Source organism: Haliotis rufescens, unplaced genomic scaffold (assembly GCF_023055435.1).
Source record: "Haliotis rufescens isolate VD_foot unplaced genomic scaffold, xgHalRufe1.0.p SCAF_16, whole genome shotgun sequence".
NCBI lineage: Eukaryota > Metazoa > Mollusca > Gastropoda > Lepetellida > Haliotidae > Haliotis > Haliotis rufescens.
The window spans coordinates 12,703,044-12,708,978 of NW_025963846.1; positions in this window are offsets into that span (position 1 = coordinate 12,703,044).

Here is a 5,935-nt window from a genome sequence, read left to right on the forward strand (position 1 = left end):
TCGTATGCTGTTTTGCTAACGCTGGTTTCGGAGTCTTAAAAAAAAAAAGACTTTTCACAGACAAAAAAGTAATAATGTAAGTTGATCTCCTACATAGAAATCCGACAACTTATATTTTTATACACGCCCTAATTATGTATTTAAAACCGTTATTTATTTCACTGTGACCAAGACGTGTTTTACTGTTAGTGATATAAAATTGCGTTATGGGCTTGAAGAGTAAAACATACACATGACTATGTTATTTCTTTTCAACACTAAAATGTGTGCATGTGCTCTTTTGACATACATGAAATATTTTTAGAAAATCAACACAATAGATATTCAATTCTAAGATTTCTTTTCCTACTTTCACCGTGAGAAAAGAATCCTTGCCCTTCCACGTGACAGGTCCCCGTCATGCAAATGGTATATCAGTCTGTCATACAGACCCTGAAACAAATATATCAAATACAGCCCATGCAAGTATATAATGTTTGGCAAGTCTGGATGAAAATGAAGAAAGTCTCAGAGCTCGTTTTTGTTATATTTTATAACTATTATTTAACAACTCTTTTTCTGTAAAATATGTTTATTTCAGAGATTAGATGTTAGTTTAACGGTATATATAGGCAAGCGCAGCTCGCCAATTAGTGAGTGAGTGAGTTAGCAGGGAACACCAGCAGTCTGATATTATCTATCCACTTGTGGGGAACTGAACCCACGTCAGCAGTGTGACGAGCAACGGTATTATGTCGTCATACTCAGTTCAGGATAGACTAACATCTAGTCTCTAAAATAAAATTAGTTTACAGATAAACACAGTTCTTAAATTATAATTATGAAATATAATACAAAAAGAGCCCTGAAACTCTCATGTTCTTATACTGCAGTAATCTAGACTTGCCAAAAATTATAGCCTTGCATGAGTAGTGTCTGTATGGCTGACTAAATTCCGGGCCCACTTGCCCAAAGCGATCTTAGCGCTAAGTTGATCGTAACTCTCATACATTAACATTGGGTTTAGATAACCTTAACACTAAGATGGCTTTGTGCACGTGGGCCTAGGACATCAAACGATTCACCTGGGCACGGGAGGCCCAGGCGCCTAAGGCGCCGCTATTCGCTGTGCAGAGTTGTGCTCCTTGGGCATGTCAGAAACCTTTGATTGTGTATTCGAATTCCGGTTCGCCCCGACTACGTTTCTAGGTTTGTCAGCACCATATCCGTACTCGTGGGTGTCCCCAAAGTTTTAAACGTCTGAGACCTGCATCACTTTGGCTTTCCTTCCACAAGCTGACACGCCGTGATAAAACTAGAATACTGTTGTTAAGCCGGGTTAAACCCAACTCACTCACAAACGGTTGACGGCTCCCGATAAGCAGACACAGACACATGTTCGACACGTGAAGATTCCGGGGTAGAATAGGTTTTCAGCAACCCATGCTTGCCGTAAAAGGTGACTATGCTTGTCGTAAAAGGCGACTAACGGGATCGGGTGGTCAGGTTCGCTGACTTGGTTGATGCATGTCATTGATCCCAAGTGCGGCGTTAAACAACAAACAAACCAACCAACCAAGACACATGTTCGTTGGTTTACACGTAGCCAATCACAGGCAGACACAGTAGTCACGTGTCTTCGGGACATCTCTCACAGAGCGATATACTCTCGGTCGAAAAGTGTAATTATCAATTTAAAAAACAAACGTACATACACCGTTCAGGAGAATATTTTCAAGAAACATTGCATGGCGGTTTAACAGCTAATACAAGGCACGGGCTTTGGGCCTTATTCACATCACGAGAATTAATCATTAAAGCGGGTTGTTTCTCACGAGCGCATGTCAGAAAACGTGTAGAATAACAAAACGTACATTTAGAAGGACCCGTGAAGATCCGGGGTAGAATAGGTCTAGAGCAACCCATGCTTGCCGTAAAAGGCGACTTTGCTTGTCGTAAGAGGCGACTAACGGGATCGGTTGGTCGGGCTCGCTGACTTGGTTGATGCATGTCGTCGTACCCCAACTGCGTGGATCGATGCTCATGATGTCAATCACTAGATTGTAAGGTCCAGACTCGATTATTTACAGATCGCCTCATATAGCTGGAATATTGCTGAGTGTTGCGTTAAACAACAAACAAACATACAAGATGGGTAGCGTTTCATGGACTGGTGCCCATTTCCATTATGGATTAACATGTAAATAGTGAACCTTGTGTGAAATTAAGACAAAGTAATGTAATGATGTGTTAGCAGGACGTCACTGAGTGAGTGTGTGGATATTCTATTACGCCGCCTCAACAACTTACATTGATGGCGAGACGGTGGGGTAGCCTAGTGGTTAAAAGCTTTCGCTGGTCACGCCCGGGTTCGATTCGCCACGTAAGTACAATATGTGCAGCCAGTTTCTGCGTTATTCTACCGGGATATTGCTAAACTCGGCGTAAAACCCGATTCGCTCACTCACCGGCGGATATGTTGTTTCGCAGCATTGCATGCTTCATAGCTGCGGTTAACCGTATATCAGTGCTGCTCCCTCTACTGGAGTGTCCCTTCTGTGTTAAGTTAATATCAAAATGGTTTAAAGGGAGAGCACTGATATTCGGTCTTGCCAAGGGTGTCTGTTGATTGGCTGTATTCATTATATCACGTGGGTGGTGGGTAGCCGAGTGGTTAAAGGGTACAATGTGTGAAGCCCATTTCTGGTGTCCACCGCTGTGATATTGCTAAAAGCGGCGTAAAAACATACTCACTTATTCTGTCATGTGATAGTTCTTGATAACGACTGTCGTTGAGTCGACGTGTTTATAAAGCAGTACAGTATCCCTACGTTTGGCTGTGGTGTGACGTTTATGACGGTAAGGAGAACATACGAGTAGCTGTCTGTCCGTGAACAGGATCAGCCAAGCGCCGCACGGGCGGGATTCTTGTTCACGAATCGACAGTTACTTATAGACATCCCTACTTTCTCAAACGTAAACGACATTACTACATTTAAACTTTGACAGCGCATTCTTTTGTGAAAAAGTCGTCGTTGCGCGGTGCACGTTGAATATATTATTTTGCACCGTCTCCGTCGCCTTTTGATCTTTACAATGCATGGTACAGGGCTCTTTGCAATTTCTGAACAGGAAAGCATTGGGCCGGAGACTACAGCCTGAACAAGGATATGTATATTTATCTGTGTCTTCGTCGTTATAGATAACATTATGGTTATTTATTAGAGGTTTATCATATTTGCTAAACCCCAAATGTATGTAACATCCCCCTCCCTCCAACAATACTTGTAACAAGTTATCAAGATTCCTCCCTCTTTTTCCATTATTTAAAGACCTGTCCCTTCCACCCACCCCTATCATAACTTGCCAGTCCCAAACCTAACATTAGTTTCACACGTATCTGCCATTTGTCAACGTAGCCCAGCGTAGTTCCAATTGAACAATAACTGCAAAGTAGGTTCACGACAATGGAGGCCTTAATAAAAGACAACCAAGATGTCCATTCGTGAACCATACTTCATCCTTCACAGGTGAGTGAGTGAGTGAGTATAGTTTTACGCCGCTTTTAGCAATATTCCAGCAATATCACGGCGGGGGACACCAGAAATGGGCTTCACACATTGTACCCATGTCGGGATTCGAACCCGGGTCTTCGGCGTGACGAGCGAACGCTTTAACCACTAGGCTATCCGACCGCCCCCCTTCACAGGTGAGAGGTCACGTGGAAATGCAAATAATCAACGTAATAGTTGTATCGTGCATGTCGCTCAGACACAACGTTCCATATTCTCACTCACACAGTGGCTTATCTGTCTGCGACTCTCTTTCATCTGTATGTACATAACATGTTTCCTGAAAGAGGCACTGTTTAATATGTTGTAGACTGGTATCTCGCTGCGCAATGGTGAATACGATCAGAGAAAGGGAGTATGATGTATTCTTCTACAAAAGGTAAGATGTCCTGTCATGTGGCAATACGTTTATAATAGGCATTCGTGTTGGTTGTTGGTTGGTTTGTTTGTTGTTTTACGCCGCACTTAGCAATATTCCAGCTATATGACGGCGGTCTGTAAAATAATCGAGTCTGGACCAGACAATCCAGTGATTGATATCATGAGCATCGATCCATGCAATTGGGATCGATGACCTGCATCAACCAAGTCAGCGAGCCTGACCACCCGATCCCGTTAGTCGCCTTCTACGACAAGCATACCCCGTATCTTCACGGGTCCATTCGTGTTGATTGCAAGTAGCAGCAATATGATTGGAGCGCCAATATAATATTTATTTGGCAGTGACCTTGACCTTTAGGTCTGATGTTGTGGTCCTGCTCACTAATTAGTAACATTGTTAGCCACAACGGGAAAATATCTTTGGGCTAAGGACTGACAGGTAGATTGTATCAGAGTAAAAGCCATACTCACCATTTGAAAGCACTGGGGTTTGAGAAAACATTTAAACTAGCATAAGATGCAAGTGACATTGCTGTGATGTCAATTTGAAACCAGACACCATCTACAAGCTCTACCAATCAATTGGTGTCCAGACGAGAGTCATTCTATGATCTGTGATGCTTCCCATCATCGAACATGATGTTACCTATACATTGTTAAAATTGGCAGCAAAGTGTCTGAATTATGACTTTCATTCATTTATATATTTCAAAATGGAAGATAATTTCATTATTTTATTTGTATAGACTACAGAGTTGACATTATAGAATGTTTGATTTCACTGTTGCTTTTTTTTGCACATTTACAGACATATTTGTAATTGTCTCTTTGTTGTGTCCTCTTCTAAGGACAAGAGCTCGAACAGAATGAAGACTAGTCCTGACACTTTGTTATGGACGTTGGATGTACTTACAATAAACTACGGTTATAACGAACTCTAAAGGACCACTAATTTTAGTTCGTTATAACCGTAGTTCGTTATAAGCATATATACAACATCTATACAGCAAATGGCCAGGACCAAAAATAAAGTTCGATATATCCGTCAATTCGTTATAAGTGTGTTCGTTATAAACGTATTTTACTGTATTTAGTTTGTTCAAAGGGTGCTCCATGTCAGTTACTTCATCAACTTTAAAGGCAGACCTTTCTTTCTATTCCAAGTGGCGATGACTGCATACACGTACAGTGTGCTATGCGTAGTGGTTGTTACAGTTGTTGCTGTAATGAGTACAGTGACTTTTGGAGGGTGCTTCATTGTTATGACTCATATCACTTGTACTACGAATTTCTAACTTTTCAAAACTACACGTTTGTTCCGAGATCAATTACGATTGTTCTGATGTACTGGTTATTTCTTTTGACGATCAGTAAATGTTATATGGAAGTTAGAAATCAAATGTGTGTAGTTTTGATTGCAATCTTGAATGATCCAGGGTCGAATGTCTTCAGCATACCATGCTTGCCATAAAAGATGACTATGCTTGTCGTAAGAGGGATTGGGTGGTCAGGCCCAACATCACCAGGTCAGGTGATGCATGTCATCGTATCCCGATAGCGTAGATCGATGCTCATGATGGCAATCACTGGATTGTCTGGTCCAAACTCGATTATTTACAGACTGCCCTGACAGGAGGAATACTGCTGAGTGCAGTGTTAAACAACAAACAAACAAACATCTAAATACAGCTTTAATTTGAAACAGAGGAAGAATAGATTTGATACTTTTATAGCACATGCACAAAAGTGTAATAATCTCATTTTATGTTTCATCTCAATATGTTTATGAAGCATCGACCTGACCCTGCCTGTTCCCAACTTGTACCACATGCTACCAGTAATCCGGGATAAGTCCAACCAACTCACAAATTAAATAAGGCGACAAATCCCTTCCAATGTCCAATAGAAGCGCTTTTTAGACAAGTAGGCGGCGCTAGAATTTGGGCAAGCATATTTGGTTTGTAACAGGTGGAGAGGGTGTACGCATGGCGTGCATGTGCAGA